The sequence below is a fragment of the Balaenoptera physalus genome (assembly GCF_965194825.1).
Source record: "Balaenoptera physalus genome assembly, chromosome: 5".
In the NCBI taxonomy this organism is placed as follows: domain Eukaryota; kingdom Metazoa; phylum Chordata; class Mammalia; order Artiodactyla; family Balaenopteridae; genus Balaenoptera; species Balaenoptera physalus.
In genome coordinates this window covers 87,006,542-87,033,114 of record NC_138884.1, presented here as the reverse complement: position 1 = coordinate 87,033,114, position 26,573 = coordinate 87,006,542, and the positions used below count along the sequence as shown (strand labels likewise).

The window sequence follows — 26,573 nt, the reverse complement described above, 5'->3', positions numbered from 1 at the left end:
CAGGCCTGGGGGAAAACTCGAACCCTGGGGAAGGATGGAAGCCACTAGAGCTTGCCTTCACACGCCTCCCACTATCATTCCATCAGCCTGCTTCACGCAGAGCCTTTCTCTGGTTCCCTGGGGCCACTTGGAGGAGTGCAGCAGTGGGACCATTGGCCCAGGGTTTAAAATATAGACTTTTGATGGTATCACAGAGATACCCCGATAGGATTGAAGAGAAAGGACTCATTGAACAACTCTAATGGCTAAATATAAACATTTTAAATGTACTGTGCTGGTTGTAACATTCTTCTGGCATTTCTTCATTTATTACTGTGCTGGAAGCCTCAAAATAATGGAAGAGACCCAGCTCTCGGGACCTCTGAGAGGCCCTGGCTACCAGGAGGTCATGTGGTGTATTAGAAGGCAAGATATTTACAAAACCCTCAACTGCTTTCTGCAAAAGAAAGCTGGGCCTCTAGACTCCCAGTTAGCAGAGTAAATTACGAAATGCAAAATCAGCACAAAACAGATGGAAACTAAAGAGATTTTTGACTGACATCCTTATCCTGATCTCCTCTCCATCCTCAAAAAGTAACCATGATTATGAGTCAAGGTGTTTCCTTCCAAATCTTTAAAAAGAAATACACACACACACACACACACACACACACACACACACAGAATAAATGATGTTATTTTATGTGTTTTTCTTAAATATGTGGTATAATGCTATACACATCCTAAAAATTGCTTTATTTATTTAACAGTATTTTGAAACTTATCCATGTGGCTTCATATAGATTTATTTCAATACTTTTGGCTGCTGAATAGTACTCCCTTGTTCGAAACCACCACTTTTATTTACCCATTCCCCTATTGAAGTACTTTCAGTATTTGTCTGTTGCTGATCTGATGCATTCTTCCAGCCTACTTAAGCCTTCCCTTCTCAGAAGTCTGACTGTACTTTATTCTCCTTAGTTTGTTCCACGTATGTGAGGTCTGTCTCCCAGACTAGAAAGTAAACTTCTAGAGAGCAACTTCTATGGCCAGCATCTAATAGAATCATTGCATCTATGTAATAATTTGATAAATGATAGACTTTGGCCTTTTGACTCTCTCAGAGAGCTTAATAGGAGCTTTGGACTCACAGAGGCTCAACAAATTCTATTTATTTATTTCCACATGTTCTTAAAAGAGAAATTCTGTATTTTCAAAACAGGTTCAACTAAAATTCACTTTCTTTCCTAATCTATATTTGTGGTGGTCAACATCTCCTTAAGATGTGCCAAATCCTAACACTGGTGATAAAGGTTGCACCTTTTAAAGATGAGAGTGTGTGGTGTGTGTGTGTGTGTGTACATGCATGTGAGAGAGCAGAGAAGAAGGAGCGGGAGGGGAAGGGAGGGGAGGAGGAGGAGGGGGAGGAGGAAGAGGGGGAGGAGGAGGGGGGAGGAGGAGGAGGGCAAGGAAGAAAAGGAGGAAGAGACTGAAAGGATCCCAAACCAACCTTGGGGCGTGGCCCTGTGGCCCCTGCTGGCCTGGAGGCAAAGCCAGGCACAAAGGACTGATTCTCTTTGCAAATGAAATCTGGATAACAAGCACTTTTCCTTCTTTTCCTTTAAACATCTTACCCTGCCACCTTTACTTTACACTTTTAAGTTGCTGTTGTCAAAATCAGTTTTCATTTCTTTCTCTGGAAACTCTATTCTCTGACTCTTTAGTCTTCCTAAAGAAATTTTTTTTTTTAATTGTTAATGCTCTTTCTAGGGACAATGAAGAAAGTGCAAAGTCTTCACATCCACTCAGCAGAAACCCTCCAGACCGTTCAACCAGACTCCGGATCATGTCATGAAGAGCTGCTTGGAAACTGTGAAAACCTTGCCAAAGAGACTCACCCATTGCATTGTTTGTTAGAGGAAAGGAGAAGGTAGGGACCTATTAGAGCTATGGAAGCAAACAGGTATTTGGGGATCTTTCTGTGTTTGTGTTAGACCATTTTTTCATCTTGTGAAGTCATTTTAATTCTTTCCTAGTCTAAGACACATTCGGCAGCAGTTTTTGGCTTTTTTGAGTCTGATCCCTTTGCTCTGGCCAGGATCCCCCCACCTCCCAAAATGCACATACGCTTATACACATGCAATTCTGCAAAGAATTTCAAGGACTTCAAAAGTCCCCCGAGACTAGAGGAGTCCAGGTTAAAAAGATCTAAAGTAAGGAGAAGTTGCCAAGAATCCAGATGTTGGCAGAAACAATAAAAGTGACACGCACTATATGCAAGATAGTAGCTACAAAATAAAAGCAATCTCCATATTTGGGTTTTGGAGCATATTTGGGTTTGATCCTGAGTTGGTCTTTTCAGACATGCCCATATCCATTATGGATAGTAAGAGGAACAATATGTCATCAACGTGCCACCATCTCTGAATACAAAGAATGACTGCATCTGCAAGATAACATGCTAGACAAGGCACAAGACAATACTGATCATGAGGAGATTGTCTCATTGAAAGTATCTACACCTGTAGCAAGTGCTAGAAAAAAAGTGAATAAATGATCTTGCCCATCAGTGCCCTTCACCTCAGTTTCTTATCACACCCTTGGCATCATTTCTTTCAGTAGCTACTTTAACCTCAAAATCATCCTTAGTCCTATTTCAACTTCAAAGACTTCTTCACATGCCATCTTCCTTAGATCGAATCTATTCCAAACCCTTAGCTATTCCCCAAACCATATACTCATAAGATTACTGTCATCAGAGTAACTTTAACCATTTACAGAGTGATTCCTCTGTGTCAGCTATGCATGTAGCACTACAAATATGCTATGTGTGTGTATTAAATCCATACAATAACTCTGCTAGGTAGACTGTAGTATTTTCATTTAAAGATGAGAGACTTAAGGCTCAAAGAGAAGTGACTTGCTAAAGGTTGCAGAGCAAGAAACTGGCAGAACTGGGTTTATCCTTAATTCCATTTGACTGCAAACTCTATCTCAGTCTGGTTGGCTGGTGCCACCATCCCAGTCTTCCAGAAAATTCTTAAAATTACAGAATTCTCAGTTTAGATGGGTTCTCAGCCTTCTTTGGCCCATAGAAAATTTGAGCAGAAAAAGATGTTAGAGGCAATCTTGCCTGACCTTCACACTTTACAAATAAGGAAACTGACAGTCACCTAGGATGGGTTACTGGTCCAACCATGACCTTCCCTTTTCTAGTTCTCAAGGAGGCAGGAACCACATCCTTTGGGAAGTAATTTCATGCTTCTCCTAGCATAGCTCTAAGTGCAACAAAAGTCTGTATGTCGACATCTGATGACCATTCCAAAAGGAGCAGAAACTCAAGTCCAGAACACTTAAAAGAACAGAAAAAAGGAGGGCCAGGGTCAGATGGCATCTACCTCAAAGGGAATAGAACAATCCAAGTGTGCCCCTTCCCACTCCCCCCAGAGGAAGCCAAGGATATTGCCTGGTCCTTGAAGCTAGTGTAGCAATGAAAACAAGACATGTAAAACCACAGCAAAGGGGGCCCCCAAAACCAACACCTGCATCCCAAAGCCACTTCTACAAATAGCAGTGACCTGCAGACCAATTAAGGAGATAATTTCAAAGCCCTTCTCTTTAAGTCTGTAGTAGCTGGAATGAGCAGGGAGAAGACAAGTCAGCACTTGAAAGCTTGCCTTTAGGTTTGTTATCAAGAATAACAAGTGATTGCCATATTTCAAATGTGTTTAAAAGTCCAGAATCACATAATTATCCTGCCTTGCATTGTCCTTGAAAGGGCAAAAATAGAAATGGAAGAAATTATCTAAGGGCAATAAAGCAGGGAAACAGAGATTAGGCAGGGATGTGGGCTGCGATTCATTATTACCGATGCTTATAAACACTTACTGTATGACGGTAGTTGACAAAACCTGTTAAGAACAGAGTAATAAACATGGTTCCAATCTCTCTCCTGGAGAGAAAAATAATAATAGGCCAAGAGAATAAAGAGTGTAACTGTTTAATAGGCATTTTTATTTTCAAAAGAAGGCAGTTTAGGTGACCTTAATGCTTTTAACATTCATTTTTGTCACTTCATTATACCGTTAGGTTACACCAAAAACACAAAATGCTTTATTTAATATATCACATGAAACAAGAGAGGACACACTGGGTGGTTCAATGACCAAGGCTTGCCTGAATTAGCTTTATTGATTCATTTAACATCTCCAAGCTTCCCTGGGCTATTTTGTAAATAAGTATGATTAAATACAAGGGGCTACATAAATACTCAATGTAAATATACACACACACATTCACACATATATATGTTGCATATATTGTGACCATTTGCTACATCCAGGTACTAAGCCTGCTGACCAGCTAAATAAATTAGTTTGCTGGGCTTTCAAAGTATAAATCCTGAGCCCTCGTGGGGCATAGGCACTGTTTGCTCAATCCATAAACACATAATTATTGAACTTGCCTTCTAAAGTAACACCACACCCTGGATATGATGCAAAACCCAGCATTACAAGATAAGCTCTGTCTCAAGTTTCTGCTCGTTGTAGTGTCTGAAGTATTTGCTCATATGCTCAGGGACCGAAGCAGAAGCAAACAGTCAGGCCAGTATTATAGGGACACCTGTGTTACAAAATCGACTTTATTGTGAAAGCAATGAATGAAGTTCAGCAGAACTCCTGTAAGAATGCAGATTCATCCCACATCACGTTGGTCAAACAGGACTTTAACCTTATCGCCAGCCTCCCTCAGCTGCCCAGGGCAGTCCACTTCCGCGGGGTATCAGATCCAAGCTCCAACTCCCGGCTGCCACACCTCACGTCCTGCTTGTCTTCTGTCTGCACCCTCATGCAGCTCAGTTAGCCAGGCCTGCGCTCAGATCTCCAATGAGGGCTCTGCACGGTGCGCTGAACCTGCCTGGACTCATGACTCTCTTTACCTTTAAAACTCTACAAAAATCACTTCTTCTGTGAATCTTTCTCTAATTAGACAGAACACAGTGTCCTGCCCGAGAGGCTCTGGCACAACCTTGCACGGCACTTAGGTATGATTTTTGGTGCCCTTCCCTCCCCACCAAGATATGATATAGCTGAGCGATTAAGAGCCAGAACCCGCGGGCCAGACGCCTGGGGTTGAATCCTGATCCACCACACACTAACTGTGCCTCAGTTTCCCTACCTGTAATTCATGGGTAGATATCTAGATGGATAGGTAACCAAAGAGCTTAGAATAGTGCCTGGTATGCAGTAAGTGCTACCACCTAAATGCAAGCATAATAAATGTGATCATAAATGGTAGCTCCTCTCTGCCTTGGTGTTCAGGAGACAACAGGGAGTGACGGGGCTGCCTCTAGGGTGGCCTGTCGAGGATGTGCCTGAAACGGCTGCAGCTGCATTGCCAGCTCTCCCTGCGGAGGGACCGGCCTGGTGTGACCAGCTGTTCACAATTTCAAGAGAAAGCAAAATCCACATCTCTGGATTTTAAGTTAGTTGTTTACATTGAAAAAATTAATGTTTGAGCCAAAGAAAGCACATCTAAAGGCAGATTTAGCCCTTAAGCCACCATTCTGTGACCTCTGACATTTACAAATCTGTAACAGTGTGTGTGTGTGCATTTTCATTTTTCTGTGTTTATCCTCTATACTTTTTCCTCACTTAAATATCCTAGGGGTAGTAGAAAGCATGTAGAAGGTACTCAATTAAGATCAGCTGACCAACGAAGGCTTATTAATGAACAGACACCAGTGGAACTTTTCTGAAAGAAAACAATGAGTAAATTAGTGTCCTCCACGTTCAGTGCCCTCTGTTGTCTTCAGTTCAGGTAAACAAGCCAAGCCCTGGAGACACAAATATGAACAAGATGTAGTCCCTGATCTTAAGGAATGTACAGACTTGTGGGGACACAGCTGTGTAGACAACTGCAATGTTTACAAAACACATGGACACGTCTCATCTCATTTACGTCTCAAGAACCCAAGGTAGTTGGTATAGCATGTGATTTTATACCCACTGTATAGAAGAGAAACCGAGGTTAAGTGACTTGTCCAAGATCACTCCAGTAGTACGTGGAGTTGTACTAAGAACCCAGTTCTGCTGACTCCAAACCCGGGGCTCTTTCTGCTGCATGCTTACGTTCTAGCAATAACATGCCTATTTCCCAGTGCCTGTGACACTGGAAAAATCGGGCTCATGAAGAGGGTTGATATCCAGTGAGTTAGAGGGAGGCATTGATACTATCAGGGAAGGCAGGCTTTGAAAAGCACCTTCTTCTCATTAATTACAATTTACCATCTACTGAAAAGAATTTGGGGCTACTTTCAACAAAGCATAATGCCATATATATATATATATATATATATATATATATATATATATATATATATATATATATATTTTTTTTTTTTTTTTTTTTTTTTTTTTTTTTAAATAACAAAATACTGAAGGGAAACGGAGATGAAATCCCTGTTGAGGGTAAGAATAGGTAGCACGAGTGGGCATAACTCTTAACTCTGAACTTCCTGAGAGAAAAGGCAAACTAGGAAGTGACAAGTTTCTCGTTTATAAAAGGAGGCGGACTAATTTTAATTTTAGCATATATTATCACCATTTGTTCTCTGATTTCTGAATCACACAGCAAAAATCAGTATTCTTATGGAAAACATTGATTTGAAAGTATAGCATTTTACCGAAAAAAAAAAGTGAATTTATTATACTTGTAAGGTCTGTGGATTGATCAGAAGATCTGGAAATTTTGTAACAACATGCTCACTAGCACGTGATTGCCACCATTTATGGTTTGGACTGTTCTCTAAAGGAAAATGGGAGACCTGGCATCCAGTTTAGAAGGATCGTGCAGCAGAGTATCGGAACTGTGATGGGGGATGGGGGGTGGGAAGGGTGAGCAAAAGGTTGCCCTCTTCATAAATGGCACACATTTCAAGTTCTTAACTGGGTGAAATACAGGCAAAATGGCGCATCAAACACAAGACGACATTCACCAGCTATGAGGCTATTTCATCATTCATTCACTCATTCAGCAAATAGTTACTGAGGGCCCACAGGGTGGGCATTCAAGCCCTGTCCTTAGGGATGGAGACAGCAGTGAAGAGCACAGACAAGAATGCCTGCCTGCACCAAGCTTCCCTGAGGCAAAGCCTAGCATGTTGCACAAATTAAAGATGGATGTGTACTTTGTCTATGAGAGAGCTGGGGTTCCCACAGTCACACTGGCACCCAAATCAGCCTCCCTAAAAAGGCGACAGTCCTATATTACTGCAGACGGTGAAATAGATGCTTGGCTTTTGTCACGGAACTATCTAGAGCATAGGAGCAGCTAAGAAGGGAGGTGCAAACACCGATCCTAACGTCCATAAAACAGGGCTGAAGCCTAGGTCTCACCTGTCGAAGCTCTCAATGGATGGAGGGTGGGTCAACCCTCCCGCTGCAGAAGTAACCAACAAGCACCTCCTTCAGTCTGAGGAAATGGTCCTCTCCTGTCCTAAAAATGGCTTTAAGAAGCAGCTGGAAGAAGGGAGAGGGGGAAGCTACAGCAGCCATAGACGCTGTTAGACAAGGTAAAAAAATAAATAAGGTTTTTTTAAGACCTATGCATGCATTTATTCAGCTAATATTTATTAAATCCTCACTACATATGCAAAAAGCACTGTGCTAGGAACTAAGGAAACAGAGATGGGGGTGGGTGGAGACATGGTTCCTGCCCTCATGTCTCTTACTTTCTAGAAAGAGAGTCAGACATTGAACAACAAATTAATTAATTAATTAAAAGTAGGACAACTACTAGGAAGAACTGTCGGAGTCTATAAGAACTTTAAAAGGGCAAATTAACCTAGTGCCAAAGATAACAGAAACCCTTTACACAATCCCACTCACTTTCTCTCTCTGCCTCTCCCCCACCCCCTCGCCTCCTCTCCCCTTCTCCCTCCTCTCTCAGACACACACATACATGCACACACACTCGTGTGCACACAGGGGCACACACAGGCATACATAGCTGTGATGGAATCTGGCACCTCTTGTCTTCCTCTTTCAGAGAGAGAACTTTTGAGCTGCAAATACTAACGATACTATTCATTCTGGCTTTTAGGCCAACAGGCTGCAACCCTGGCAAAAGCCATGGCCAAAATTCCTACTCCGAGCTAAGATGCAGCCAGGTCTAGAGAAAAAAAGGAATATTTCAACTGATTACATCTTCAAATGTTTTCTAGATCTTTGAGTTTATGGTTGTGCTTGTCCTTCTTGATACTTAATTAGAAGGTACAGGCCTCAGATGTGAACTTGAAGGAGAACACAATGTTCAAGATGAAAATGACAGCTTTCCATTGGATCGTGTGCTGTTCTATAGCAGCTCAGTGTCAGGTGCTGAAGTTAAGCTAAACTACATAAAAACAGAAGATGTAAAAGCTAAAGTTAAAAAATTATAACAGAGTTTCATATACTGAACTTTGATTAGCTATTAAATTATAATGTCAGATTGGAAAAAAAGCATAAGAAAAACAAGTAAGGAACATAATTTTGGACAAAGCATTGAGCTAGGCAGATTTTAAAACTTTTCAGCTGGGCTTCCCTGGTGGCACAGTGGTTCAGAATCTGCCTGCTAATGCAGGGGACACGGGTTCGAGCCCTGGTCTGGGAAGATCCCACATGCCACGGAGCAGCTGGGCCCGTGAGCCACAACTACTGAGCCTGCGCGTCTGGAGCCTGTGCCCCGCAACGGGAGGGGCCGTGATAGTGAAAGGCCCGCGCACCGCGATGAAGAGTGGCCCCCACTTGCCGTAACTAGAGAAAGCCCTCGCACAAACCGAAGACCCAACACAGCCAAATAAATAAATAAATTTAAAAAAAAAAAAAAAAAAAAACTTTTCAGCTATGTAAGTACAAAATGTTTGTGGTAGATAAAAATTAGAAAATACAGTATATAGAAGAAGATAAAAATACAGCCATATTTAATAACCAAAGCACTTTCTGTAAAATGACTAGATCGAAATATTTAACCAATTCTTTATAACTGGACATTTATTTTTTTCTAATCTTCATTAACACAAATGTTTTAATGAATACCTTTATACATGCATTTCTGCACGCATCTCTCATTATTTTATTATGATAAACTTTTGGAAGTGGAATTTCTTTGCTGAACAGTATTCAGATGTTTAAGATCAGAATTAAATCAATAGCCAAATCCAGAGTCTCTTTAAATTCTTTTTTTAAGGTGCTTAGAACACCTTCAAACTTAAGAAGCAACCAAAAATTGAAAGAAAACAGTCTTTATTTCCATATCAAACTCAATATTAATATTACATAGATATAATTTCAAGACTCTGACATTTCTTAAAACCTCACCAAATGCTGACAGACAGCAATGTCATATGGTTATAGATGCTTCTCAGAGAGCAAGCCTGTTTCTGATTATAACACAACAAATATGTTAACTGATTATTTCATTTCTTAATTTAAAATGCTGAACAGAAAACCAATCGCAACAAACATAGCTATAAAATTTTTGAATGTACACAATTGCATTACACACACAGCAGAAAGATACCAGACTGAAATGTTTATTTCTTGGTTTGGCTGTGAGCAGAGCCACAATCTCTCTGGGTCTTAGTTCTGAGGGGAAAGACACAAGAGCTGGAGTTTCCAGAATTTTTGATTTAATAGAACAATTAAAACTACAAGCATATAATTCATAACTAACCTTAAAATGAGAGGGAGAGATAATCTCAGAATAAGAAATATTATTTAAACTGAATGCATTTAACCTGATTTTTTTTTTTTTTTAATCTGCTCCATTGCTCATATTTTTCTCATTTTTCCTTGGAGTGTGGAAACTTGCACTAGTCTACGGACTCTTAATTGAAAACAACTCCTCTAGATAACTTCTAAGTCCTTTTCGTTTAGAAAGTGCTGTGGTTTTGTGATTCTAAATTTCAATTTAGGCTCCATGTAAAAAAGTAATTCGCAAGAAATTTTAAAATTCAGTGTCTCATACTTCTTTGCGGATCCCGGAAAGGGGGTGTGGACATTTTACCCTCCGACTTAGTGGGGGTCTCCTGTGGCCAGGCACTGGGAACACAGTGACACAAAGCACAGCTTCTGTCCTCAGGGTGTTCTCACCTAGAGGAAACAGATACTAAAGTGGCAGTAGGGCACAAAAAGTGGTATAATATGGGAGGTATGCCTCAGGACACGGAGCACTCAGCAGCACGCTAACCACTGGGCTGGAGGTGGCTAGGGGGCCAGATCTTCTGGAGAAGGTGATGCTGAAACTGAAGGACAGGACGCATGTTGGGCAGCTGAGGATGTCACTACAGGCAAACGATCAGCCTGTGAAAATGAACGTGTATCAGAAACCATGGAGAATCCCAGGAACTCCACGCCCTGGTGAGTTCCAGTGAGGGCAGAGTCTACGCGTTGGCAGATGGCTGAAGACACTGGGGAGGCTGGCAAGGGGCCAAATCAAGGACAACCTGCAGTGCTAAGTTAAGGAGTTTGGACTCAATCCCCAACACAATGGGATGTCACAAAAATATCATAATCAGAGGAGGAGACCGAGCTATACCTATGGCTTGTCTCTTCTTCCATCTCAAATTTTAAAGGAGAGCTGTACAGTTGAAAAGAAGCTCAAGGTGAGGAATTCCTATGTTACCTTTATTTTTTAAGAATTAAGATCATGTAATACAGGCTTGTTAAAATAAATTCAAACAGTAGAGAAGTACATAAAATAAAAGAGGAAAATTTCATTTCGAGCCTGACTTCTCTCCATCCCCTCAACCAAATCTTACTCCCCAGGGTTAATCACTATGAAGAGTTCCATGTAAATCCATGTATATATGTTCTAAATATATACAAAAGCATTTACATATAACACAGATCTTTTTGTGAGTTCTCTAATAGAGAATGCATTGTGCTACATATCTTGGTCTGCAACTTGACTTTTTCACTTAATATATTGTCAGTCCAGATTGATCTCATTCTTTTGGACTGCATAGTATTCCACTGTATGGTAAGGGTATGTTTCAAATGTATTTATCCATTTCCCTGTTGGTGGTCATTTAGGCAGTTCCTAATTTTCTGTTATTGCTGCAATGAACATCCTTGACTATTGCACACCTATGTTTGTTTTCTTAAAGGATATTTTCTTAGGATTGGAATTACTAGGTTAAAGGACCTAAGAAGTTGTTTCATTTTGTTTCCATCCAGAGTATACAAGAGTGCTCATTTCCCCCAACTATGGCCAAGCTGGGTATTTTCAAGTTTTGAATCTTTACCAATCTGATAGATGAGAGATGTTATCTCATGGTTGGCTCAACTGATTGTTAGTAAGCTTGAACATCTTTCATATATTTATTGGCTAAATATATTTATTTTTGTCTATGAATTGACTTTTTACAAACTCTACAGGTCAGAGATTCTTAAATATTGGGTTCCAGAGCCCCCGATATATGGTATGAAATTTTCTGTGTGCATTGGATGTGCATTATTCTCAGGATAAGGTCCAAGAAATATTAAGAACCACTGATCTCAAACTCTGTAAGCTGAGAGGAACATGTGAAAAGAAAGAAGCAGGGCTAGAAGGAAGGATGTGAAAGGGGTGAGGGCAGGGTTCTGTGATTGGTTATATGCATGTACACACACGCACACACCTTTTATTATCTTACCCTCATCAATATCAACTTTCCCAATAACACTCCCTCATTTCCCTCCCCAGAAGGCCCCCCAGCCGCATAGGGGCTACTAGATCATTGTAGATGGGGCTCACTTCTTACTAATATTTGGACACATATCACAGAGAATGCTGACAAACCACTCAAGACGCTTCTTTATTTACATTTTGGTTCATCAAAACATCCAAAAACCTTACACACACAAGCCGTAATTTATTTATTTGAAACCACGGAAAAGCCATTGACTTCAATTTTATCTCATAAATATTTCTCTACTCTATGCATGTCTCTTCATTTCCACTCCAACCATCACATCTTGCTTTGACCACTGCAGCACCCTCCCAACTTGCCTCCCCACATCCTATCTGCCCTCCTCCCTTATCCCCTGTCTGTAGTTTTACCTGAGCTATCTTCTCATTTCAACATCCGCCAGCTTACAACCCGCTCAAGGCTCCCCTTTGCTCTTGAACTAAAAAGCCAGCCACTTGACATGTGCAGCCACCTGGAGCTACCTGGTCTGCTCATCTACCTCTTCTCTTACGCTAAGTCCCTCCTCCCTCCCTCTGGCTACAGCCATACCTGGAAGACTAGAGGCACTCTCTCTCCCACTCTGCAATCTGTGTTATTCTATTTCTTCTGCTCCAATGCTCTCTCTCCCCCTCCTCTCTTTCCTTGAGTGAACTTCTACTCAGCTTAAAAATAACTTCCTGGATCACCCAGGCCGAGTCACGTGCTGCTGTCTCATGCTTTCATAGCACCCTCTACTTTTTTTCTAAGCACTTATCCCAAATTTGCAATTACATAGTTCATTAACATCTGCTTCCCTCTGGCAGGTGAGCGCTATAAAGATAGAAATAGGATCTGTTCTGTTCACCTCTGAAACCCCAGTGCTCAGAGCAGGGCTGACACAGAGCAGGTGATCAATAAATACTGTTGAAGGGAGGGAGAAAAATGATGCTATTGTCAATGGTCCCTTGTAGGCTTTTATTTTCCTCTACATTTTCCTTCAGATATGAGTGGATAATAATTATGTCCTCGATACAGAAATTGGCTCTTTCAGGTCATTCCCATTACTTATCAGGGACCCACTGTGTGTGTACTAGGCACTTTTCCAGGAGCAGGGGGACACCACAGTGAACAAAATAGACCAATCGTCTCCTTCCTGAGCTTACGTTCTAGGAAGAGGAAACAGAGAGTAAATATAATAGATAAGTAAATTATAAGGATATTTAGAAGGTGAAAAGTGTCTTGGAGAAAAATAAAGCCGGGTGAGTTGGATAGGAAAAGAGAAAGAGAAGGGGGAGCTAGCACTCATTCACTGTGTGTTAAAAAAAAAATAGGGAGACAGAAATAGAAGGGGTGTGAGTACTCTCATGAAGTCTAAAATAAATTTGAGAGACACAAGGGAAGTAGGTACAGCCACACGTCAACCCCGGTAGCGTGTATGCCTGTGCGTGAGCTGCATTGAGGGCATGGCCGCCAGATTGCAGTAGCTCCCCCCACCTTCCGTGCTTCACCGTCCTTCTCAAGAACGTCATAGTACTCCTAAATGTTACTCTTTTCCTCTGAACCCTCTGCTCCTCCCCGGCAAAGTTGGTGGAGCTTTCTTCCACGTTCCTACAACATTTAGATCATCTCTGTACAACGTCACTCATCTCCTTGTCCTGTAACGGTTTGTCCACGCATGTGCCAGCCCTACTGAACTACAGAAACTCCGTAAGAGAGGGGCCAAGTCCCAGCACCCAGTATCTGATTGGTTCCAGGACTTGGTGATATATTGGGTTGCCCAAAAGATTCATTCGGTTTTTCCTGTAAGATGGCTCTAGTAGCACTTAGTTGTCTTTAACTTCATTCGAAACAATTTTGTTAGATTGTATTGTGACAGCTGTCATATCAGCATGCATGAAAAAAAAAATCTTATCAAAATGAGTGAATTTTTGTGTAGCCATTTTAATACTGAAGATGGAAGAAAAAAACAACATTTTCAATGTATTATGCTTTATTATTTCAAGAAAGGTAAAAACACAACTGAAACATATAAAAAGATTTGTGCAGTGTATGGAGAAGGTTCTGTGACTGATGGAACGTGTCAAAAGTGGTTTGCAAAGTTCCGTGTTGGAGCTTTCTCACTGGATTATGCTCCACGGTCGGGTAGACCAATTGAAGTTGATAGCGATCAAACTGAGACATTAATTGAGAACAATCAATGTTATACTACGCGGGGGATAGCCAACATACTCAAAATATCCAAATCAAGCATTGAAAATCATTTGCACCAGCTTGGTTATGTTCATCACTTTGATGTTTGGGTTCCACATAAGTTAAGCGAAAAAACCTTCCTGACCATATTTCCACATGCTATTCTCTACTGAAACGTAATGAAAACGTTCTGTTTTTAAAACAAATTGTGACCGGCAATGAAAAGTGGATACTGTACAATAATGTGGAACAGAAGAGATTGTGGGGCAAGTGAAATGAACCACCAACAACCACACCAAAGGCTGGTCTTCATCCAAAGAAGGTGATGTTGTGTATATGGTGGGATTGGAAGGGAGTCCTCTATTATGAGCTCCTTCCAGAAAACCAAACGATTAATTCCAAAAAGTACTGCTCCTAATTAGACCAATTGAAAGCAGCACTCGACAAAAAGCGTCTGGAATTAGTCAACAGAAAACGCATAATCTTCCATGAGGATAATGCAAGACCGCATGTTTCTTTGATGACTAGGCAAAAACTGTTACAGCTTGGCTGGGAAGTTCTGATTCCTCCGCCATATTCACCAGACATTGCACCTTTGGATTTCCATTTATTTCAGTCTTTACAAAATTCTCTTAATGGAAAAAATTTCAATTCCCTGGAAGACTATAAAAGGCACCTGGAACAGTTCTTTGCTCAAAAAGATAAAAAGTTTTGGGAAGATGGAGTTATGAAGTTGCCAGAAAAATGGCAGAAGGTAGTGGAAAAAAATGGTGAATACATTGTTCAATAAAGTTCTTGGTGAAAATGAAAAATGTGTCTTTTATTTTTACCTAAAAACCAAAGGAACCTTTTGACCAACCCAATAGAAAGTGCTCAAAGTATTTGATAAATGAGGGGATGAAAGAATGGATAATGAATGAATGAATGAACAGAAACAAGAGTTGGAATGAGTGTGGCTATGACAATCAGAATGCATCTTGTCCTGCACCTGAGTTCTCCAGAGATTCTCCATATTTGTGTATGCTATTCTTCAACACTTCTGGATCCCAAGAATATTGGAATGGTCAGATAAGTTATTCTCTAAAGCGAATAAAAATGCTTGGGTAGGGGCTCATTTGTCAGTTACAAAATCTATTTAATAGGTCTGAAAAGCATTTTTTAAATTAACTATATCAACTATATTTCAACTTAAATTTTAAAAATTAACTAGAATACATGATAAAATAAGAGTGCATCAAAATAAATAAGGGTAAGTGGTTTTGTGACATGTGGCCCAATTTTCCTATAACATTCCCAGTTTATTTCTGTTGGCTCAGCATAGTTACTTTAAAAAAATAATAACTTTCCTAGTTTGTACAATAAACTAAGCAATCACTTTCATTATATATACGTATGTGTATAATGTGTCTACTGGTTTGTGAAGTAAAGTTATTTCTTACTGGGGACAATGGTCCAGAAAAGTTTGAAAATGGCTTTTCTGGAGAAGGTCAAACTTTTGAAACTCTGAAGAGGCATCATGGAGGAGAAAAGCTAGGGAGAAGCAGAGAGAAGAAAAGAATACCTGGATGCCTTCCTCACCCTCACACTATCCCTTTCGGGAGGCAGAACCATTCTATCTTACAAATCTGAGAACTAAAGCCCAGAGGGCTTAAAGACCTTGCCCAAGTCATAGTGCCAGCATTGAAATCTAGGTCTACACATGGGAAAAAGTAAAAGCATCTTGTTCTACACATAAGGAAGGGAAAGTATTCTTTCCACTTCTTGGAGATGGCAACATTTGTAGCCACATAAAGATTTAGGAGGGTATAATGCAGCACATCTCCCACTCTAGTATTATGAGTTTTATAGTTTAATAAACATACTTTTACTTTAGAAGTATTTTGCATTTGGAACTGCTTAATATTTTGACTCAGATGGCAGTTCTTAATTATGGACTGAAAAAGTGGATAAATGTTTAGAAGTGATGAAATAAGTCTTGCTAGGCAAAAGCACAGAAAATGAGCAGTTTTGTGTAGAGAGTACATTAGTAAAGAGTGCAGGATCCGGAGACAGACAACAAAGGTCCAAATTTTAATAGCTATGGGACTGTGGACAGGTTTTTAAGTTTCTCTGTGCTTTAGTTTACTTACTTATAAAATGGTACCTACCTCATAGGGTTCTTGCAGAGGCTAAATGAGATAATTCACATACAACTCTGAACATGCTTCCTGGAATGTGGTAAACGCTCAGAAATGTCAGCTGCTCTAAATAAGAATGGAAATCAAGACTATTGGAGCTTGGGATGTTCCCTCTTTATCTTTACTTCTCGTTGGCATACACCCCCACCTTCAATGGTCTTCCTCTAGATTTTCTTACATTCCTGAAATAACCCTTACCCCTTTGGTCATGATGCATTATTTCTTTAAGAGATTGCTAGGCTCAATTTGCTAGTATTTTGCTAAGGGTTTTTGTGACTATGTTCATGAGGCATACTGATCTCTACTTGTTTTTCTTTTTTTCTCTCTTTTAACGTTACTGTCAGATTTTCATATCAAGGTGATGCTGGCCTCTTGAAATGAGTTTGGAAGTATTTCATCCTCTTATTTTCTGAAAGAGTTTGTGAAACATTGGTATGTTTCTTTCTTAAATATTTGATAGAATTCACAAGTGAAGCCATGTTTTCTTTGTGGAAATTTTTTTAATTTATACATTTAATTTCTTTACTGATTTAAGGATATTCAGATTTTCTACTTCTTCTTCAGTCATATTTGGTAAGTTGTATCTTCCATAGAATTTGCTCATTCCATTCATTTAAGTTGTTGAATTTATCTACATAAAATTATTCCTATGTTCATTTATCATCCTTGTGATGTCTATAGCATCTGTAGCACATCCCACTTTCATTCCTCATATTGACAGTTTGTGTCTTCTACCTTTTTTTTTTTTCTTAATGAATCTAGCTAGAGGTTTATACATTTTGTTGAAATTTACCAACCAGCTTTTGGTTTCATTGACTTTCTCTGTTATTTTTTTTATATGTCATTAATTTCTTCTTTTGTCTTTATTTTCTCCCTTCTATTTTCTTCAGGTTTAATTTGTTCTTCCTTTCTTTCTTTTTAAGGTATAATCTTAGATTATTGATTTTAGACCTTTCTTCTTTTCTAATATAAACATTTAACTATACATCTCCCTTGGGATTCTGCTTTAACAACTCATAAATTTGATATGTTTTCATTTTCATTTTCGTTCAAAATGTTTTCTAAATTTCCTTGTGATTTCTTCTTTGACCACCCATGTGTTGGGTTTTTTTTTTTTTTTTTTCTTGGCCATGCCACACGGCATGCAGGATCTTAGTTCCCCAATCAGGGATCGAACCCGTGCCCCCTGCACTGGAAGCACAGAGTCCTAACCACTGGACTGCCAGGGAATTCCCAACCCATATGTTGTTTAGAAGTGTGTTGTTTAATTCCTAAATATATGGAGATTTCCCAAATAGCTCTTATTAAATTCTAATTTAATTTCACTATGGTCAAAGGACAAATTCTATGATTTCAATACTTTTAAATTCATTAGCACTTGTTTTATGACTAACATATGGTCTCTTTTGGTTAATGTTCCATGTGACCTTGAAAAGAATGTGTATTCTGCTGTTGTTTGGCAAAGTATTCTAGGAATGCCAATTAGGTCCAGTTGATTGATGGTGTCATTCAAGTCTTCAAAATCCTTGCTGGTTTTCTGTCTTCTTTATTGATTAGTAACTGAAGAATTGTTGACTACTCCAACTGTAATTGTGAATTTTTAAATTTCCTTTCAGTTCTGTCAGGTTGAGTTTTTTTTTCCACATATACTTTAATCCTCACAAAACAGTCATGATATATGTGTGATTATTTTTATTTTACAAGGGAATAGACTTTCACTCATAGATTAAATGATTTCCCCAATGCCACACAACTTATTAATTTCAAAGAATTTAAGTAATTCCCAGACCTCTGACTCATTCTGTCAGGTTTTGTTTCATGTATTTTGAAGGTCTATTACATTTAAGATTGTCATATCTTCCTGATGAATTGACTCCTTTATCATTATGAAAGCTCCTTTCTTATTCCTAGTTGTCTGCTTTTTCTAATATTAATATAGCCACTCCAGCTTTCTTGTAATTAGTGTTTGCATAGTATATCTTTTTCCATCCTCTTTATTTTAACGTATCTGGTCTATATATTTAAAGTGGTTTTCTTACACAAAGCATGTAATATAATCTTACCTTTTAAATCTGGTTTGACAATCTCTGTCTTTTAATTGGAGTTTTTAGACCATTTATATTTAATATAATTATCAATATGGTTAAGTTTAAATCTGTCATTTACTATTTGTGTTCTATTTGTCTCATCTTTTCTTGTTACTTTTTTTTTCCTTTCCTGCTTCTTTTGCATTAATTGATACTTCTTAATATTCCATTTATACATAGCACTGTTAGTGACATATATTTTTTCTTAATTTATTAAACTTTTAGTGATTGCGCTATACTTTACAATATGTATTTTTAACCCATAATATATATTCAAATAATATTATACCACTTTGTATATAACATAAAACCTTTACAACTGTGAACTGCTATTTTCCCCACCCTGCCCTTCAAGTTATTGTCATACATTTTCCTTCTAATATTTGATAATTCTCAAAAATACATTATAATATTTTTCTTTATACAGTGAAATTAACTTTTTAAAGAACTTTTTAAAGAAACAAAATCCTGTATATTTGTCCACATATTTAGCATTTCTGGCACACTGTACTCCAAGTTTTCATCTGGTATCATTTTGTTTTAGCCTGAATAATTTTCTTTAACACTCTTGTAGTATGTATCTGCTGGCAAAAAAATTCCCTCAAGTTTTGTTTGTCTGATAAAGTTTTTATTCCACTTTTGTTTTTGAAGGACATTTTCAATGGATACAGAATTCTAAGTTGACTTTTTTTCTTCAGCACTCTAAAGATGTTATTTCATTGTTTTCTGGCTAGCAAAGTTTCTGAGGTGAAATCTATTGTCTCTCTTATGTTTGTTCCTCTTTGTGGAATCTGTATTTTTCTCTAACTGCTTTTAAGGTCCTCTTCAATGCTGGTTTTCAGCAATTTGCCTATTATGTGCCTTAATTTCTTTTTTTTATGAGCTTTTAAGGTTTTGGATTTATGAAATATAGTTTTCATCAAATCTTAAAGTATTTCAGCCATTATTTCTTCAAATATTTTTTCTGCCCCCTCTTCCTTTCCCCATTTACAGTAGATAATTTTATATTATCCCACAGATCACTGAACCTATTTTCCTTTAGTTTTTTCAGTCTTCTTTTTCTCTGTGTGGTTCATCTTGGATCTATTCAATTGCTAGGTTTACTAATCTTTTCTTCTGCAGTGCCTAATCTGCTGATAATCCTATCCAGCAAAATCTTCAGTTCAGATATTGTACTTTTCATCTCTAGAAGTTTCATTTGGTTCTTTTTTATACCTTTCATTTTTCTTCTGATTCTTTTAATGTTTTCCTTTAAATACTTACACATAATAATAAAGTCTGTTTTAACACCCTTGTCCACTAATTCTATTACCTTGTCATTTCTAGGTCTGTTTCTCTTAACTAATTCTTCTCCTTGTTGTAGGTTTTTTGTTTGTTTGGTTTTTTGTCCACTTTTTAGCATGTCTAGTTATTTTTTATTTGATATTGACAAGTGCCTGCATTGTGTTGTCTTCTTTGGATCTTCAGTCTAATGCTCTCCCAACTGACCTATTTTGGCTACCCTGTGTTGTCTTCTTTTAAAGAACATTGGACTTTATTTTGGTGGGTGGTGAAGTTAATTGCTCATTGGTTTGATTCCATCAAGACCTGTTTTTAAAGAGGTTGGAGCTGTGCTATCCAATGGTAATCACTATGTGGCTATTGAAATATTACTAATCTGAATTAAAATGTGTAATAGGTATAAAATACACAACAGATTTTGAAGACTTAGTATGAAAAAAAGAATGCAAACTTTTTCATTAATAATTTTTATACTGATTACATGTTGAATTGATAACATTTTGGATATATTGGGTTAAATAAAATATATTATTAAAATTAATTTTACCTATTTATTTTTACTTTTTTTACTGTGGTTACCAGACATTTAAAATTACATATATGGTTTGCATTATATTTCTATTGGTCAGTGCTGGTCTAGAGCAGCGGTCAAACTACAGCCCATAGGCTGGCCACCTGTTTTTGTTAATAAAGTTTTATTGGAACACAGCCACACCCATTCACTTATGTATTGTCTGTGGCTGCCTTCACACAATAGAGACAGAACTGACTAGTTGTGATGGAGACCATATGACCCACAAGCCAAAAATATTTGCTATCTGTAAATTTAAGAAAATATTTCCAACACTGTTCTAGAGGGTCTTTCGCTCCAAGGATAGTTCAGACTCACTACTAATGTATGATTACTTTAGGGTCTCCACTGTATGTTCCAAGGATGAACAAGGACTCACCCCTTTGGCTAGTCAAACCCCAAACATTTTCTCACTTCATGTCTGCCCTGGGATTTATTCAGTTTACAATTCATCAGTCTTTTCTGCCCAGCCTTGTGGAGTGTCATCCTATACATTTGTGTCATGGTATTCAACAAAAACACAAGACATCCCTACACTACATGTTCCTGGAGCTCTTTTTCTGCATAGCTCCCTCCTTCCCAAAACTCTGCCTTACTACAGACTCCCCAAACTCCAACCTCCATCTCATCAACTCAGCAAGGCTGCCAGGCTGTTTGGATCTACAGTCTAGAAATTGCTTCCAGGCAGAAAGCCAGGGCAATTATCAAGCTCACTATGTTTCTCTTCTCTCAAGGATCACAGTCCTGTGCAGACTGCTGTCCAATGTCTGAAAGTCAGTGTTTCATATTTTATCCAACTTTCTAATTATTTATGGTGGGCAGTTAAGTCTGGTCATTGTTATTCCACCGTGCCTTGAAAGGAAAATCCCCTCTACTTATCTTTTGATAGGTGGAATTTTCTAGATAGTGTACCCTAGCTCTTCAGACTTTCCAAAGGACATTTGTTGGACTTAACTGACTTGTGTGGAAACAGAGGGGTAAGGTAGATCCTTTCCTGGTGGATTTTCCTAAGTAGTTGATGATACACTCTATTTTTGCTGACCTGGATTTTGCATGTCCAGGTTATGAGAGACAGGACACAGATAATTTTATAGGAGAATATGAAAGCAGGTTTATCTTGGGCTGTGCATTTCTGAATTCATTTCTACATTTATATCAGAGGTACAACAGACACATTAGTAGGCCCCCAAAGATGTGCCTCTTAAAAGTTTAAGAAGTTATTACCGTAAGTTCCAGATGCTATATTAAATTAAACAGATAGAACTATCTCTGGGAGTTTATAACTAAAAAGAAAGAAATGATCCAAAATATAGATAGGTGATAGATGTAGATAGATATATAGATAGATGAAAAAAGAGATTTGTTTTATATTAGCAGCATCTCTTTATTAAGGGATGAAATTCTAATTAGTTGGCCACACACACAAAAAGAACCTCATTAATTTTTTTGTACCTGATTAGAAAATTTTCAGAAAAATGTGGGGAAACAATCTGTTTGTTGAAAATAAGATGAGAAGTGATAGTTTAGCCAAAGGAAAGAGGAGTGACAGAAAGGACTGGGAAGGGTGTAACACTGAAGATGTGGGTCAAAAATAGGCTATCCAAGAATCAAATAAAGGGGCAGAAGGTTAGAGCAGTCAAAGGAGAGAAAAAGAGAGGAGAGAGAAGTTGGAAACGTAAAGGATTGGGGGCACAATAGTGCCGGGGACATTGTATATGTTCAATGAAGATTCAGTGGATGGATGGATGGATGGATGGATGGATGGACAGTCAGAAGAATATAATAGAAAAGGATAAATGTGATGGCTGAGGGTGAGAATTCAGTCTTATTACAGACAAAGAAGGAATAATGAAGATAGAGGGAATTATAGTGTTGGATTTTGTAGGATGTCAATTTGTAACTATTTAAAGTGCAGATAAGTTTTCCTCTAGCTAACTCATGTGTAAGACCACAGGTTAAAGGTCACTCTCTTAAAGAGGGCTTTTCTGACTATTAATCTAAATTAATTCACCCATTTTTTCCTCTCTTGGCACTTTATATTTTTTCCTTTATAACACTTACCACAGTTTGTAAACAATATTTGTGGCAATTATTTGTTTAATATCTGTTCCCCACTAGACTATAGGCTCCATGAGGGAAAGAACTATGCCTTTTTTTGCTAACTACTCTGTCTTTAGGGCCCAGCATAAAGCTTGGCACGTGTTAAGCTCCCAATAAATATTTGTTGACTAAATGCACAAATAAGTGCATGAATCCATGAACGAATGAGTTTGGGACATGGGGAAATGCAAAGCTGTGAGGCTTATCCAGCCTCATGAGGATTGAGGCCTATTAATTCAATGAATGGCTATAGTGCAATACAAAATGCCCTGGAAATAGCCAAGACACAGAAGCAACCTAAGTGTACATCGACAGATGAATGGATAAAGAAGATGTAATACATACATACAATGGAATATTACTTAGCCATAAAGAGAATGAAATAATGCCATTTGCAGCAACATGAATAGACCTAGATATTACCATACTAAGTGAAATCAGACAGAGAAAGATAAATACCATATGATATCACTTATACATGGAATCTAAAAAAACTGATACAAGTGAACTTATTTATAAAACAGAAACAAACTCACAGACATAGAAGACAAACTTATGGTTACCAAATGGGAAGGGGGGGGGGATAAATTAGGAGTTTGGGATTAACAGATACACACTACTATATATAAAATAGATAACTAACAAGGACCTACTGTATAGCACAGGGAACTATATTTAATATCTTGTAATAACCTATAATGGAAAAGAATCTGAAAAAGAATATATATATATATGTGTATATATATATATATATATATATATGTGTGTGTGTATATATATGTGTATATATATATATATATATATATATATATATATATATATATTGCTGTACACCTGAAACTAACACAGCATTGTAAATCAACTATACTTTAAATAAAAAATAAATAAATAAAAATTTTAAAAATGCCCTGGAATTGGAGTCATAAAGTCTGAGTTTAACACCTGCCTCTGTTGTTTACTTGTCGTCTTAATTAGGGCAAGATAACTTATCCAAGCTTCTGATCTCTCAATGAGGATAATACACCTCACATGGTTGTTATGAAGCTTAAATGAAGAAATTATTCAGAACTTCTCAAAGGTTTTCTCCCAAGAACCCCTCAGGAAAGTGGGGCGGGGGTTGTAGTTCACACCTCTGTTGAACTGAAGGCACACTCAAAACAAAAGCAACTTTCTTGAAATAGGTTTTATCTTGAAAGTTTATGAAAAGTTTGTATTTTATACTATAATATATACCTATATTGTTTCAGTATTTAAATTATGTTTTAAATTGTTCACTGCTAATTTACTTAAATTTTTTCCCATAAAATAATTGAACAAAATGGATGCTCATGAAAAATGCCTGTATTATCCTTTGGTTTTCCATATTTATGAGAAGCATGGATTTATGTGAAGTGGCCTGCCATATGATGGTTGGTCCTCCATAATTTTGCTGAACCTGAATCTGTCCACCAGAGGAGCAGCAAGGTTAGTTCAACAGGCAAAACAGATAATATGAGGAGGAGTCCCTCCATAGAGGCAGTGCCAAGGCAGGTTTGCTAGTCTGGACATAAATCAAGGGTAAAGGTTAGAAAGGATCTATAATTTCATTTAAACCTATATAATCAAAAGGAAAATGATCATTGCTATGTAAAATGTAGAATTTATATACTAGATAATTATATATTTATTATAAATAATTACATTTATTTATAATAAATATATTATTTATATTTTATTTATAATAAATATATTACTATATATAATGTTATTACATAATACAAGATATTGAACTATCTTCAGAGAGAAAATTATCAAAGATTACTCCTATCTTTTGTTTTATTCTTAGAACCAAATGTAAAAAAAAAAAAACCCTCCACCCTCTATACTAACAACTAGAAATTGTCAGTTCTGAATCTGAATTAGCCATAAATATATGCTCTATACATTTAGCCGTGGCTCACTTTCCATTTCCAAGGTTTCAACCCAGTGAAAACATTAAACACAGTATCACCAAAGCAAACCTCCATACGAACGAAATGTGGTCTGCCCTCAGTTTCCTCATTATAAAGTGGGGTCAGCAATACTTACTTCACAGGCTGGTTATAGCACTAAATGCAATGATGCCTATGAGTGTGCCCGGTACAGTGCCTGGCACACTGTAACCAGGACCACCTGAGTTCTAGGCTTCATTCACTGTTCTGCCATCAATGCCCACCTGTTATGGGCTGAATTGTGTCCCATGCCCACCCCCCTGGCCAAATCCATATGCTGAAGTCCTAACCTCCAATACCTCAGAATATGACCATATTTGGAGATAGGGTCTTTAATGAAGTAATTAAGTTAAAATGAGGATTAGGGTAGGCCCTAATCCAATATGTCTGGTGTCCTTATAAGAAGAGGAAATTTGGACACAGACAAGTACAGAGGGAAGACAATGTGAAGACATAGGGAGAGACCATCTTACAAGCCAAGGATCCAGGTCTGGAACAGATCCTGCCGTCATGGCCCTAACAAGGAACCAATTCTGCGGACCACTTCGTCTCAGATTTCTAGCCTCCAGATAAGTGAGAAAATAAACTTCTGCTGTTTAAGGTACTTCGTCTGTGGCAGTCCTAGCAAACTAATATACCACTGGAATAAAAGCTCCATGAGAGCAGAGATTTTTCTTTTCTTTTTGTTCAGTGATGTACCCCGAGTGCTTAGAACAGAGCCTGACACATAGCAAGCACCTAGTAATTGTTGAACTATTACATAAATGTCCAGTCCTGTACTTGGCACAGATATTTAGCAAATATTTGAAGACTGAATAAATGATCCTATTTCCCAAATACCAAATCAGGATATAGGTTGAAAAAAAACTTCTGTAAGTATATTTATATAAGCAGTGGAAAACTTTCAATATTAAATCACACTTAACAATCACCTCAGTTGAAGAGGGCAAATGTCATGAAATTTAAGCTGGTCTGGGAAAATCCAGCTTTGGTAGAATAAGTTGCCAACTATTTGATGTCCCTACCCCTTGACCTAAATTGAAGCACCGTACATACAGCTGTCACTTGCTTTTCCGACCTCTTTTCTCCAAGTCTTCCACACTTTGCTGGAACCACTGTGGTCTCTGCATCCCTTCCAGATACACCAGGCTCAACTCATATCCCTCCTCCCACATGAAGCCTTTTCTGACCCTCTGAAGCCAAGGATTATTTGGCTTCAGATATTTATTTATTTATTTGGACTACTTTTTTAAAAAACATATCATCTACTTCCTCATACCATCAGTTATCTTTGCATGAAGATATCTTTCTGGTTTCCATTTTAGACTGAAAGTTCTCTGAGGACAGGGATGCTGTAAATTACTTAATTCTACCCCTATCTAAGTAGGGGTCCAGCAAATAGTGTAGATTTTAAAATTATGTCATTGGAAAACGGCATAGTCAGCAGTTATGCCGAACCCCAACCCTGAGTCCAAAGAGCCTGGAAAGGCACTGGCAAATCCAAATCTCTTTAACAACTTGGGCACAAGTCCTACTAAAAGTGGGAAATGGAGAATTGCAATTACTGAGCCGTGGTGCTGTTAATGTCGCCATTAACATCACTCTAATAAATATACATCAGGCCCTATTTTTGAATAATGTCTATTTGATTAATGCTGGGAGTTTCCTTTCCAAGGATTCTTACTATTCTTTCCTTTGGCTGGTTTTTTGTTTTTTGGGTTTTTTTTTGATTGACTAGACACTCACCGCAGATAACCAGATCAGCAGCAGGGTGTGGAAATATGTTTGATCTCTGCCTCTGTGGGCTTGGCAAACAAGCTAGAGTGTGTTTATGCAATCATAGGCAAAAGAAATACTGCATAGAATTAATTACTCTTTTTTTTTTTACTATCAGTCCTTTTTCTGATTTTCCTGATATGAAACATGACCCAGTGTAAGGAAAAGTCTTTCCTCTTGATTTAATGCAAAACCTTTAGGAAAAATAAGTGTGATATTCCTCAGTTTGTTTTCTGACCACTTGATCTCATCTTCATATGACCTTTAAAAAAATCCTGTTGTGGGCTTCCCTGGTGGTGCAGTGGTTGAGAATCTGCCTGCCAATGCAGGGGACATGGGTTCGAGCCCTGGTCTGGGAAGATCCCACATGCCACGGAGCAGCTGGGCCCGTGAGCCACAATTACTGAGCCTGCGCATCTGGAGCCTGTGCTCCGCAACAAGAGAGGCCGCGACAGTGAGAGGCCCGCGCACCGCGATGAAGAGTGGCCCCCACTCGCCGCAACTGGAGAAAGCCCTCGCACAGAAACGAAGACCCAACACAGCCAAAAATAAAAAAATAATAATAAATAAATAATAAATTAAAAAATTAAAAAAAAAAATCCTGTTGTTATGTTTCTTTTCATTTAATTGGATCCAAACAATAATGATAAATAAGATAACTGGAGAAAGGAGGGTCCTAACCTCACAGGTAAGTGTGGATGTCACCGTCTTTGACTATTTTAATGTGCTCCTCATTGAACCCCCAGTCTA

At 38.2% G+C, this 26,573-nt stretch overlaps 1 protein-coding gene across 1 annotated transcript in view; it reads right to left on the bottom strand.

Moving 5' to 3' along the window:
- LOC309660875 (uncharacterized protein) overlaps positions 1-26,573 on the bottom strand; it is a gene marked incomplete at its 5' end in the record, with an annotated part of 123,303 nt that overhangs the window by 83,720 nt on the left and 13,010 nt on the right. The window lies entirely within an intron of this gene.